At 36.5% G+C, this 15,194-nt stretch overlaps 1 protein-coding gene across 2 annotated transcripts in view; it reads left to right on the forward strand.

Moving 5' to 3' along the window:
- The window catches only part of LOC145668851 (uncharacterized), a 695,269-nt gene that overhangs the window by 33,578 nt on the left and 646,497 nt on the right, over positions 1–15,194 (forward strand). The window contains exon 1 of one of the 2 annotated variants that reach the window (XM_081737058.1): positions 8,029–8,391. The exons of the other annotated variant lie outside the window; for it this stretch is intronic. The gene's annotated coding sequence lies outside the window, so the exon portion shown is untranslated. Of the gene's footprint in view, positions 1–8,028; positions 8,392–15,194 lie in introns of those variants that run through there. 2 annotated transcript variants of the gene reach the window in all.

The following is a 15,194-nucleotide window of genomic DNA, read 5'->3' on the forward strand; positions in this document are numbered from 1 at the left end:
CACTTGTTTTGGCGAGAGAGAGAAAATAGATACAGCTAGTTCGAATTACCTATATACTTATATAATATGTATGTTCATGTTTCGCAAGTAATTTTCAATCAATATAAAATTTCAACGTAATGAACGCACGATTGGTTTTCTCGAATAAATACCGTATGCTCAGAATGCAAGAGCTCAGGAATAAGCTTAATCTATGTTACGGCAGTGGATATACGTATGCGTATGTAATGCATTACAACTTTAGGAACTTGTATAAGAAACAGAATGTACTTAAATTTAGACGCGAACTATGCGAAACATCTGACTTTGAATCTAACTTGTTTCGTGATGCAACCCGAGGCCACACATAGCAAAGATGAGTGCCGTAGCTCCCACCACAAAGTTCAGGAATTTCGTGTTATAAGGTGTCAATTAAACACGTAGATGTGAAACGGTAATAAAGCATTTGATCAAAACAAAATATATTGTAGTAATAATTTACCCTATTTGTTCAGATAATGAACGTTATATTATGTTTTTAAAATGACAGTCAAAACAGAATGTATTGGATGGATAATAAATGAGAAATTGTAAAATTTCAATTTCGGTACGATTAAATACATTCATGCTGCTATGTGTTGCGTTATCCGTTAGAATGTATTGAACAATTCTTATTCTAAGAAAGGAAATAAACTACTGTATAGTACTGAAGTTAATTTAATAGAGTTTAATTGTATAGGCAGTACTGAGGCCATATAAGAAAGTGTTTTGCTGAAAGTGAAATATGGGTTACTATTAGAATTTTATCCCAGATATGATATACCCACTGATGATTGAAACTGGAACACACGCATGGAAGGCATCAGCGCTGGCAAATTAGCTCTGAAGAAGTACACCATACTATAATTTTAAGTCAAGAATAAGGGCAAAAATAAGAAGCAGAAACGACAGACTTTACAATAATAATACTTTTACAATTTTAATTCCACCTATTTATTTCGAGACTTTCGAGACGAGACCGAGATTTGGCCCTCGAGACCGAGACCGAGATCGAGACAAGCATTTGTTGACCGAGACGAGACCGAGACCGAGACGACGATTTTGGACTCGAGACGAGACCGAGACCGAGACAGCTATTTTTAAACCGAGACGAGACCGAGACTGTACAAAGTCTCGTCTCGTCTCGTCTCGATACCATCCCTAAGAATAAGTTACCGTTTTATAGTCTAAAAGCATTTCATGCTCTTTGCTTGATGATACCCCTTACCTAAATCACAGCATTAAAAGCATACGGAATAGAGAATGGGTGTAGGTATGGAGAAGGAACCAACTCACTCCAAGGAACAGAAAAGATAGCGCCTATTTTTTTTATTTATGACTCCTATATTGAACACTTGCTAAGAATATAAGAGGAAAAAGGTAATATAATCACTTTATCATCGGGGCCCGATCAAATAAATAAATAAATATAAACGAAACAAAAGTAGAAAGTACTATACGCTTTGAAGCAGAACTCTAATGCAGCGTTTCCCAACCGGTGTGCCGTGAATGGGCCACTGGTGTGCCGCGAGGATTCGAAACAAAATTATTAATTTTATAGCAATCAAATTACAAAACGTAGGGAAAAATGTATATTTGTATTTTACATTACTATGAACCTCCACTATGAATCTACAATTTTAAGTTTGATACCAGTTTACTGTTCTGTACATTTCTAATGTTGAAAAAAGTATTTGTTATAATTGTTATGACATTATTGCTTCTTTATTGTTGCAGTCTACTTCGTAACTTGAAAATTTAAAATATCATTCAATCCTTTCGACAAATTACCTAAATTTGTGTTTTTAAAAGTAAAAGAGATTTGTTTGTTCGTTCGTTATTTAGTGATCTTCGTTCTTAGTAAAAGGTTGGATACAGTTTTTAAAAAGAAAGCGTATTTTTAAAAACTGAGTCCAATATTTCATTGCAATTTGTTTTCTATTTCTAATTAGAATGAAAAATAAGCATAATGATTTACCGATGGGGGAAAAACCAGTGGAAGAGCTTTCTTCTCTGTGAAGAGATCAATAATCACAGAAAAAATACCACTGTGTTTTATATTTACAAATAATGATGCCTATAAGTGTGCCGCGAGAATCCAATAACACCCGTAGTGTGCCGCAAGTTGAAAAAGGTTGGGAAACGCTGCTCTAATGACTAAGAGTAAACAGACCGCCGTGTACCCACGACTACAGCCCTGCTTACACTGAAACTTGGTAAATATGGTAATGAAGCTATGCGGAGGCGAATTACGCTGAATATGATTTGAGATTATCAACTTTTGTAAATGTACCCTATAAAATATAATATTGTGAGAAAAGTGATACATATTATATAAATAATTTCAATATATATATACACTTTCATGATTCTTTTATTCTTTCAGCTTGAGACTTGTACCGTGGGAGTTTGATCCTTTCGACGTCATATGAGAGAGGGGTGGAGTTGGATAGATTTGGCTGAGTTATCAAAGAAGCTAATATGATATGTTGGGCAGGAAACATGTAATATGGGTGTGGTTACTTTTTTTGTTTTTTGCTTTAATATATATATTTTTTTGTTTCCTTTCTCAAGAGGTATAATTTTACTTTTTTAGAGCTGGCATGTGGGCATTGGTTTCTTGTGAGGGTAAACCTTGATTAGTGGTATTCATGTCAGTTATAGTAATTGGTAGTAAGAAGGTGGGATCGATTTATCTTAAAGAGTGTGTCGATTCTTGATAGTTTTTTTATTAATGAAAGATATTACTTAACATATTCTGGAGTATCGTTCAATATGTAAGTTTCCCTAAGCTGTAAGATATATATATATATTTTTTTAAAGATACATTTGTAAAGTACCACATGTGGGTCCTCACCTCTCAACATAATTCTAATTGAGATTCAGACATTTGTCTCACCGTTGCACCAATTTGCCCAAACCTTTTGCAAAAAATCAGGGCTCTGGCTATTTAGACTCTCCTCACATTCCGTTTCACTTCTTTATGTGTTTCGAAACGTTAACCTTGCAATGCAGACTTTAACACCGAAAAAAGATGGAAGTAATTCGTATGTTCACCTTGCAATGCAGACTTTAACATCGGAAGATGATGGAAGTAACTCGGTGCTAAATTGAGGCTGTGTGGAGAGTGATGCAGCCGTTCCCACCCTGCCTTCAATTTTGTATCTTGTTTGCGTGCTAAGTGAGGATAGGCGTTATCGTCAAGAAGAAAACAGGTTGCTTATGTCGAATTGCGTTTACCTGAAGAAAACTTCAGGTTCGATACAAGCGTCCTGGTCTCCTGTGAACTGGTGATGAATAGTGATGAGCAAATGCAAGACCAAGATCAAGACCGGCGTGGTCTTGGTCTTGCACTGGAACCCTTGGTCTTCGTCTTCGTCTTGCACACCCAATCTTGGTCTTGGTCTTGGTCTTGATCTTGCTTGCAAGAATCTTGCAAGTCTTGCATTTAAGAAATCTTATGCTTTTCATAGGTAAATTTTACTCTCGATATAAGGGATAATAAACTCTACAATGCGCCAATAGTAACGGAAATACAATGTATGTTTCCAGATGTAATATAGTTTTACTTTGTGTAAGTATGATGGTAGTGTACAACATGGGTGATGAACTTTATTTTTGTTAATGTGCCCACGCTTCATTACTTATAAGATAAATCACAACGTTTCTTATCTTTTTATATTTTTTTAACAGATCCAACACTCCACTGGTTCCCAAACTGGGGAGGCTACCCCTGAGACGCATGAAAGAAAATCAAGACGGCACAGATTATTGAAATACCATGAATTGCAACATTATTTTTACACTCTAAAGGCGTCAGATTTTTTTTTCAACAACGATTAGCTAATCCTTGAATTAAATAAACTTCCAATTAAATATTGAGATTTTACTCATTTCAGTTTGTACTCTATGTACTGACATCGGTCATTTTCGATGACTTTTATATATTTCTCCCCTCCGCACCCAAGTTGCGGAGCTGAATTTGGATTTAAACGGCATCAGAAGTGTCACTGTTTGTCTCAGAGACCCCGAAAACTATGGATTCGGCACTAATATCGGTCATTTTCAATAAACCTATATATCTCCTTCTCCCCCATGTTGCGAGACACGGCATCGAAAGTGTCATTGTTTATCTCAATGACCTCGAAAACCATGAGTTCGATATTGATAATGCTCATTTCCGTTAATTTTTATATATCTCCTTCCTTCGTCTTCCCAAGTTGCGGTGCTGAATTTTCATTTAAACGAGATTGGAAGTATCACTGTTCACCTTAGCGACGCCGAAAACTATGGATTCGACACTAAGATTTTTTAATCATTATTATGTATCTCCCCCTCCCCCAAGTTATGGGGCTGAATTTGGTAGTAAACGATATCGGAAATGTCAGTATTCAACTCAGCGACCTCGAAAACTATGCATTCGACAATAATATTCGTCATTTTCGATCATTTTTATTTATTTTCCCTCCTCTCCGCCAGGCTACGGAGCTGAAAAAAAATGAAATCTTTGAGTTTTACGTCCCACGCTTATGCTAAAGGAGACGGTGATAATGAGTAATGAATGAAATGGTGGAATGAAGAAAGTGGGAGGAAACGGGAGAACCCCGAAAAAACCCACGCACACGGTGTTTGTCCACCACAAAGTTCACTTGGCGGGGGCTGGGATCGAACCCGGTACCCCAAGCACCAGAGGTGAACGCTCTACCACTGAGCCACCGCGGCCCCAGCTACGGAGCTGAATTTGGATTTAAACAGTATCGGAAGTGTCACTGTTTATCTCAGCGACCCCCGAATCTCTAGATCCCACCTTAATATCGGTCATTTACGATCATTTTTAAATCTCTCTCCCTTCCCCCTCCCCTAAGCTGCACCGTTAAAGTGATGACAGAAACCATCGCAGGTCCGAATCTCATCTATGTTGAAAATGTGATCGAGATCGGTCGGGTGGTTCAAAAGTTATTAAATTTTATTTATTTTTGTACATTTTCCATTCCTTCCCCCTCCCCTAAGTTCTACCGTCAAATTGATGTGATAAAAACCACCTCAAGTCCGAACCTCATCTACGTTGAAAATTTGATCGAGATCGGTCAGGTGTTTCAAGATTATAAAGTTATATATATATATATATATATATATATATATATATATATATATATATATATATATATATATATATATATATATATATATATATATATATATATCCCTCTCCCCTCCTCCGCCCCTAGGTTCTAACATCAAAATGAAAATCTAAAAAACTTTTCAGTCCCGAACCTCATACATGTTAAAAATTTGATTGAGATCGGTTGGGTGGTTCGAGAGTTATTAAATCTCAAACTTAGTCACTTTTATTTTTATTTATATTGATTTTTTGTACATCTTCTCCTCCTCCTCTTCCCCTAGTTGCTCCGTCAGTGAACTGACAAATAACATTCCAGGCTTAAACCTAATCTATGTTAAAAATTTGATCGAGATTGGCGTTTGGTTCAAGAGTTATTAAGTTTTATTTATTATTTTATAACTCCCCCTTCTACCCTCCCCTAAGTTTTATCGTCAAAGTAAACTTATGAAAACACTTCCAGGCCCAAACCTCAGCTTATGTTGAAAATTTAATGGAGATCGGTTGGCTGGTTCAAGAGATTAGGAGTCACAAAGATAGTCACTTTGAATTTTATAATATAGATTTATTGTTGTAGTATAATGTTATGTCGCTCAGTCCTCGATGTACCGTATACCTAAGAAGGCTAAAAGTTATACTGATAAACAGTTATTCAACGTATAAGCACCCGCCCATGAAATCAAACCTACGGTCACATGCGCTAAGTTTCTGTCAATGTCGTAAAAATGTTATTTCGAAGATAATTTTATGAGCACACATTAAAAAATTCCAACGAATGCTTGAGTCTCGGAGCCAAGGCCATACCCATGTAGTCGATACCTATGGTGTACGGAATTACCGATGTTCAAATACTACATTTCTCTTTAGTTTTGGAAGAAGAACACCTCTAATATGCTTTGAAATGAAATGAAGTATCTAGTTTAACGTCCCATGATTATGCACCAAGGCTAAGGGAGACGGTGATGATGAGAAATGACTGACATGGTGGAATGAAGAAAGTAGGAGGAAACGGAAAAACGCCTAGAAAATCAACGCATACGGCTCCACCAAAAAAGCTCACATGGCGCAAGATGACACCTGTGTAGCTTGAAAACGAGCAATATCTACAGAAAACGGAAGCAACCAATTCAGGAAAGGGCGTACTGTAGCTATATGCTACAGGGGCAGATTGACTCACATGGATTGCATAAACTACTGGGAACATATTCACTCCACCAGCATTTTTACTGAAGCCAAGAAATCCATCCCCTTCTTTTTTTACATTCTCTAAAAAGAAATTAAGTAGTACCGGTACTTGTGCAAGACTCTTGCGCTTGGTCTTGGTCTTGCAGGTATGGTCTTGGTCTTGATCTTGCATCGGGATTCCTGGTCTTGGTCTTGGTCTTGCATGCAAGACTCTTGCAAAAACCGCAAGACCAAGACTCTTGCGCTCATCACTAGTGATGAAGTGAAGCGGAGTGTGAGGGTAGTGCTAAATAGCCAGAGCCTGATTATTAAAAAAAAAAAAATTAGACCAATTGATGCAACGGCAGGACAAATATCTGAATCTCAATGGGGATTTTGTGGAAAGGTGAGGAAGAACCCACCTACACACATGTATTTATATAGTTTGGTAATGTATCTTAAAAAAAATATATTTTTTAATAGCTTAGGGAAACTTACATATACGGCTTAGGGGACCCACGTATATTTGTTTATCAGAGAAATGATTGGTGTAGCATAAAAATTTGATTCTCCGCTTCATCCGCACATTTTCCTTTCTTATGAAACAATCAAGTTACATCATTTTTCCGAGAGTAGAACCTATGGCTGGCAATAATTAAACATTACTTATTGTATTTACAGGTGTAAAATAACATCAGCTTAATTCTACGTATATAGGTGTAGTGTCTTGCAGTATTGGGCCAATCCTAATAAAATTCTGGGTGCGCGCCTGTATTCGTTTTTACTTCGTCTCCAGCACTTTCATGCGATACTATATGCACCTGCCCAGTTTATTTATTTATTTATTTATTTATTTATTTATTTTTACTGTTTATCTTTAGCACAACATTTCGAAGACTGCGACATTCCATACATATATACATTCAACACTATTTTCTTGAGTTCTATGTTGATATTCGTGATATGTGTTACCAGGGGTGCCCATTCCCCTAAGAGCTTGAGCGCAACCCCGCAAATGTACCATTCTGCAGTGGCGGATTTAGCCCGGGCGGCATTGGCCCACCAGTTTCTTGAGTGACAAAAATAATTTAAGCTATTATTAGTTTATAGTAATCTCATGATATACCTATCATAATCTGGGTTGTGGTTGCCTTGCCACTTTTTCCCATCTAGATTCACCACTGTCAGTTTTGCCCCCAAATATACCTTTAACACGCCAAACTTAGTATTCCCATTAGACTGTGGGTATCTATGTGTTACCATTATTAATTGATTCGGAATCGCGTGGTTAAACTGTTATAGCGTAACCGTCGTCATATTTATCAAAATAAGTAGAATCATACGAGACGCTTTGTATTGTAATAATACGTAATAGATTTTTAAAAAACAATAAAGCTTTAGCCTTATTTTAGTTGATTCTCTTCCTTTTAATGATGCTGCTGTCTTGTTGGGTACTTGTGTCTTTATTCAAAAGATTTCCCACGCAGCCCAAGCGTTACCGGATGTGCACTCTTGTGAGAACAAACCATTAGTATTTTTCTGAGGTTCTCAAGACACCCGCCAGGTGTCAGGGGTGTCTGTTTCTTATTTCTCACGCCAAGTTTGAATCCCACGAAGGAAAAATAAAAGGGGGAAGAACTAGTTTGAATGCGTTTGTTTTATGTTTCTGTTATATATATGTAATCTTTCTCTCTCCCTCCTTCCCCCCACTTGCCTCTTCTTTTTCTCCAGAGTCGTGCAAAACTCCCCACAGAAAATTTCATGTGCTAATTACTCAGATAACATTGTTTAGTCTTGTGGCCTGAGCGCAGGCAGAGGCGTGCTGTGCTGAATTCAGTAGTTTTTCCTTGGGTTCGTGTGTGCAATGAGTTAGCTGCGCAGTGATGTGACGTGTTCAGTATTTAATACTATTATTGTTAATAATTATATAAGTGTACAGTGGGTGCATATTACTTCGAATCTGGATGTTTGTGAAGTTGTGTCCTAATTAACAAAACGGCATGTTCGATTATCCTCCTTCTTTCTTCAAAAATTAATTATAGTGTCTTTTTATGGTTTCTTTTAATGGATTTTAAAGATACGTTTTAAAGGTAAGATTGGAATTGCTTACTTTTATTAGTGTAAACATGTGCACTATAGGTACTGTGGTACAGCCGAATGATTCGCGTGCGTGGTCCCAGGTTCGATTCGTGATGGAGGCTAACTCGATTGTGACTCAGAATCGTGAGGAAGCTAGATAATATTGCCTACGAGATAGGAGTTGAGAATATCTCGTCTCGTCTTGGAAAATGTGACTCTTTCTAATGGAAGGGTTCTGTCTTGTCTCTTGAGCAAACAGACATGTAGTCTGAACATTAAGACAGGTAGTTCAGATATATATATATATATATATATATATATATATATATATATATATATATATATATATATATATATATATATATATATTGTTTGGAGGGAGGGGATTGTTCAATGGTTTCTAAGGTGAACATTTTGCCCTTCTAATAAGTTGCGGTTAATATATGTGTTTGGTAAGAGGGTTCATTGGTTTAGCCAGTGGCAGTTGGACAATGGCCACCGGTTACTATTTGGTGCCAAAATGTTCACCATCCTCTTAGGTATTGATCAACATCAATATCATTTCTCTATGACTTACAGTTTCCGAGATACGGCTCCTTAAATCTCTGAAATCGAAACTTTTTTTGAGAATATCTCGGTATTGGTAAGAGTGACGCGAAAAATACCATAACTTCTTTCTGATAGTTTTTGATGCTCTATCGAATGGAGGGCTCAAAATTGAAAAATTCTCAAATAACCTCCCCCCCCCTCACAGAGAATTTAGTAACGAACTTTTAAAGTTCGTTGAACATTTGAAATGCATTGAACAATTAACACAGTTTAATGTGATTTTAATTGTTTCTGAAGATCGAAACTTGTCACTCACACACACACACAAATTATCAAGTGCTTTCCAACCTTTCTCTTATGGCGCCTCTCTACAACTACACACATTTTTTATACGATACTCATTCAGTGATATTAATGTTAAACACTTTATAGTACTAGATATATTTTATTGTAACAAAGTTGGTTTACTTTAAATATCTTTTATAGCTAATTTCCCAAGTACAGTACATTAAATACTTTTTTTTCATACAAGATTAGTAGTTCAAGCCCATAGTACTGAATAATTGTTCAAATCCACATTAACTCATTCAAAACAGGCTGCTGGCTCAGTCATCGTGTTTAACGTAAGAACCATTATTGTAAATATAACAAGTTATATATCTTCCGAGGGAACAAGCTTTGTAGTTTTCAGCAATGGCTTTAAAATGAAAACAAATAAAAATGAGTTTTTTCTATCAATTTTTGAATAACATCACAAAATCTTCTTCGTCTGTTTGGAAAGAGTTAATAAACAATCATTCAAGTACACATTAATAAATAGTCATTCAGTCCTAAATATAATAAACAATAGTTGAAGTCACGTTAGTAACTTGCCTTTCATGTTAAAATTCTCTCCAAGTTGCTGCTGGCTGTTAAACAATACCATTTACCAAATACTTATTTGGACTTATAAAACTAATAGATGTCCACATTGCAAGTTTTATTCACTTCCTGTAATCTATACGAAGTGTTACAGTTAATATTGTGGAAATATTAATCGAAAAGTATCCGTAACCTTTAAACTGTCTATTAGCATCACCTATAACTACTTTTTTGAAGTCACTAGACCTCGAGCGAGGAAATTACAATGCAAGTTTTATTGCATTACCTTCAATCCTTCTTATAACGTATACGAAATAATATAGTTTTTGTTCAAACATATTACTCGAAAAGTGCCGTAACTTTTAAGCTACCGTAAGACGGGGTTATTTTGCACAAAATATGAAAAGAGTTTCACAGTCCTCTTCGGCAAAACTATGAACAGTAAAGAGGAAGTTTCAACTGCCACCGTAAGATAGAACATCTAACTGTATTTTGGCCGTAATGTTGACAGTTAACATCAGTTCTAATTACTGAAAGGGTTCGTTATTGTAGAGGTATGGAAAGAAGTCACTGTAAAGGCTGCCAAAATTTGAAAGATATCACGAACAAGAATTTCTGTCGAAGTTAAGTCAGTTTCGTAGAATACTACTGTGTATAATGGGACTTTGATGCAATAGTTGAAATTGAAATGTGAAACGTTTTAAAGTCATAGAAAAAGTAAAACTGGAAGAAGGCGGTTTTAGCCTTTGCTCGGGGTTACTTTGCGCCGGTCCGAAATATCGCTTAGATAGGAAATTATTACTACAGGAACCACTTGCATTCTAAATTTAGGGAAATTTCCTATTTAGGTAGATACCGGAATTAATTTCTTTTTGGAAAATAAATTATGAACGGCGACGGATCCAGAAAAGCAGTTTGAGAGGGACTTCACTCCAAAGGCTTCGGTTTTTTTATTTTGTATTTTTTTTAGAAATCACAAGACTTTTGAGGGACTTGCAGCTTATACGCATAGGAATGACTAACGTTAGATTTCTTTAAGGAAAGTCATGCAATTGGGTGGGTTTCAGCCTGAAAGTCCCAAACCCCGCAAATCTTCCACTGATTACGGTTGGGATGATATTCTTGGACATAAGGAATAACCAAGGCAATTCAGTGCACGGAGATTTTTTTCTGTTCCTGAGTTGGCATTTTTGTGGGACGTATGCAAAACTATTAGAAGTGGTTCCTGTGCCGGTACCAGAAAATACATAATTTTCTTTACAAATATCGATAATTTAAAATAAATACTGATACCGGTACTATCATTCTAATATCAATATTGGTAGACTTTCTGCAGTTTTGTGTACAAAGTCAAATGTATAAATACTGAAGGGAAAACATTGCACAGAAACGTTATATTCGTATGTTGAACATACTTTTTTGTATGTTGTGCAAAGTAACCCCACCTATGGGGTTACTTTGCACCAAAGTTTATAGTTCAATAACTATGGTTATACTGAATGTTTACTAATGAGCTTGCACTAATGTTTTCCTTATATATATCTAGCTATTATATGTTTAAAATACAGTGTTCTAAATCATTACGTTTGTAAGTTACATGCTGATTTTCTTTAAAATTGCTTAAATCTTGTGCAAAATAACTCCGTCTTATGGTACTGATCAGCACCACTTATTACTTTCTTTCTTTCTTTTTTAACTCACTAGACCATAAAAAAACTACACAGCAAGTTTCAGTTGAGTTTCCGTAGATTCTGATTGTAATCAGAGGCGTCGATTTTTGTCCGAGTTTCGGGGAGGAGGGAAGAGAGCATTCAGGTGTGTTTGTGTTTGGTTGTCAGATATCCAAACAAAGATACGCGTATCCAGGAACTAGGATTATCATATGTCAGCATTTTGAGAGTAAAAATTTCCATTTGTATTTATTTTCCGAAACTCGCTGAGTTGTCCGCATTTTGTAAACTCAAGTATATTGTCAATGTAATTTCAGGCATTTTACATGTTCGACTCTGTATTCAAGAAGGAATTGTTACAAAAGAAAGAAAGAAGGAAAGAAAACAAAACTAAAAAAATATGAATAGGCAAAGACAACATGATGCTATGTATCTATTTGTTAAGAGCCCTCACTACTTCTCGAGCATGTCAGATTTCAGTGTTCTGGGAGCGGGGAGAAGGGTACTGTAGGTGTGGCCATTCGTCTGTCAGTCGAACTTGTCCTGTAGTGTTTCCACTTTGCATTAAATATCGTTATCGGTACTTACACATTTTCCTCTTGTTTTGTCATTTGTTAGGAAAATTCTACCATATTCTCATAGGTTACGTATTCACACAAAAGATACTACAAATTTCTTACTGTTCTTCTTGCAGATTTCGTACAGAACGTTAACATTCTTGTCGAATTATTTTTTTTCCTTTAGACAATTCTTTCATATCGGATATGGTAACCTTGAAATTCCGCCCAAAATAGTTCTCATCAATAAAACGTGTAAATTTCGGTTCCGGTTATAAGTTTTCTTTAAAACTTTTCACTGCTTGAAAACAATCATAGTGAACCTTCCTGACATTCCTACAGACACTGATCTCAGCATAAACGATGAATCCTATACTTCTGGGACAGTTTACTGCAATACTTCCGCGATGCTTGAATGGCAATGAAGTTGCATTGTAGTCGACTTCGAAACTACCCTGTACTCTGCAACAGCGCTAGAGATATGAATAAGCGACATACCACACACACACACAAATACACACACACACTCACAACGTGTGAACACAGGTTCTTCTTAGAAACGCGCGTGCAGACTTTTGATACCTGCCGGACAGATAGTAAAATTATTCCCACAGTCCATTGACACGGTTTCCAGCTGTGAAGGAGACCTTTCAGTTTGTCAAAAAAATGAAGGGACTTCGTAATGAGAACTGCTGTGTTGCGTTTCCTGAAGATTTGTTTTTTAGTCTCCCATTGTAAGAAAGCATATGCCCTATGCAATTTCAGAAACGTATATCACAATACTTCACACGCAAAAAATGCTAATACAGTGGCGTCACTAAAATATTTTGTTTGGGGGTCTGAAGATCTTTTGGGAGGAATACTCCCCAACAACCCAAAAACTCCGTTTAGTATTTTAGAATCATCTTCAATCAAGGACACAATGAAATTCGCTTTTGGGCGAGGGAAGGGGGGGGGGGGGAGAATATTGTTGCTGCTCTACGCTTTCATATTTTTGTTATCATAGTCATGTTTATTTGTTTCACTCGTACAATCACGTAATTTTTTTCTTTCTTTATTCCCTTCTTTCCTTGATAGTTATTTTTCTTAAAAATACTTCATGAAAAACTTCTTTCTCAGCAATCTTATATTTATATTCACTTCTGACCTGCCTGAAATAGTAATACAATAAGATAAAGATAGGCAATAATAAATAACATAAAATTTCTTAAAATTATCTATCTAAAATTTGCCGCATGAGATAGTTTATAGTTGAGACCTCACCTTGCGGAAACTAAGAAGTAAAGAAATGAGAAGTTCAGTTCACATAGTATTTTCAAGTGAGAAATACGATAGAAAAGCATAATTACGTCCAGTGGCGTATTTACGATTTTGTTTCGGAAGGGGCTCTCCTAACTTTCGGGTGGGGGAGCTTTGCCTGGAAATGTGAAAATTCTGCAAGATATTTCAGTTATTTTATTATAGTAAGATTTCGGGGGGGAGGTTAAGCCCGGAAGTCCCCTTAAATACGCCACTGATTACGTCATAATCATAATAGCTATCGCTTTTCTCAGCTAAATCTAACACATCAACAAGTATCTGTAGTCGCTCGCCGAAGACTGAACTTCACATTGAGAACTCTATACAGAACGCGTTGCTGTTTGTTCAAGCAAAAGGAAGACAACCCAATATATCATGAGGGGGGCGCGGTGGCTCAGTGGTAGAGCGTTCACCTCTGGTGCGTGGGGTCCCGGGTTCGATCCCAGCCCCCGCCAAGTGAACTTTGTGGTGGACAAACACCGTGCTCGTGGGTTTTCTCGGGGTACTCCCGTTTCCTCCCACTTTCTTCATTCCACCATTTCACTCATCTCTCATTATCACCGTCTCCTTTAGCCTAACCGGCATAAGCGTGGGACGTAAAACTCAAAGATTTCATTTCATTTCCAATATATCATGAGTCTACTGATGGCGTGTTAGAATCTTACTTTTGAAATAAATTTCTCAGTATATAACGTATTTTCAGTGTGAGATTTGGGAGGGGAGCTTGGAAGAAATTTCCGGGATTTAACCCCCCAAATAAGGCCTAGTGACGCCACTGTACATATAGTCGTCTTCTGAAAATCAAAACGAAATTAGGTAAGTAAATATGTATACTTTTAAATAAAGTGCTTACATACTGAACTTACATACAATAAGTCTCATATCACAGAAACAGGCACTTTGTATTGGGTCCATTATTTCCCTTAAATGACTACATAGTAAACAACAAGATGAAAAAAATAAGACATGCTCAAATTGGTTATATTTACATATTATCCATACACTGAATAACTTACGTTTCGATTCTGTTTCTTTTCCTATCCCCTCTCTCTCTTTTGCAGGTACCGTAAGACACAGTTACTTTGCACACGATGTAAGGAATTTTAAAGAAAATCGCATGTAACTTAGAAACGTAATGATTTAGAACACTGTATTTTAAACATATTATAGCTAGATATGTGTGGAAAACATTTGTATAAGTTCATTAGTAAACATTCAGTATGACCATAGTTACTGAAATATAAACTTTGGTGAAAAGTAACCCCATAGTTGGGGTCACTTTACACAACATACAAAAAAGTATGTTAACATACGAATATAACGTTTCTGTGCAATGTTTTCCCTTCAGAATTTATACATTTTACTTTCTACATAAAAGTGCATACAGTTTACAAATATTGATATGAGAACGAGGGTACTGGTATCGATACTAAGTATGAATTACCAATATTTGTGAAGAAAATTACGTATTTTCTGGTACCGGCACAGGGACTACATTCTAATAGTTCCGCATATGTCCCACATAAATGCCAGCTCAGGAACAGAAAAAAATCCCCGTGAACTGATTTGCCTGGGTTATTCCTTATACCCAAGAATATCATCCCAACCGTAATTAGTGGAAGATTTACGGAGTTTGAGACTTTCAGGCTGAAGTCCACCAAAATTGCATGATTTCTTTTTCAAAAAATCTAATGCTAATCATCGAGTCGTTGACAACCCTAAACTCGGGTCGAGCAGCTATGAACATGTTTGGCCGACGCTCTATGAGTTTTAACAATTTTTGGCTCAAGTCCGAATACTTGTTCCTCCGGAACTCAAACCCAGAACCTCGTGACCGATGTCCTTCCCTCCTGAAGACTCCTCGAAGACCGAGATCGA

This window comes from Thermobia domestica, chromosome 13, assembly GCF_964235325.1.
Source record: "Thermobia domestica chromosome 13, izTheDome1.hap1.1, whole genome shotgun sequence".
NCBI classification, from domain to species: Eukaryota; Metazoa; Arthropoda; class Insecta; order Zygentoma; family Lepismatidae; genus Thermobia; species Thermobia domestica.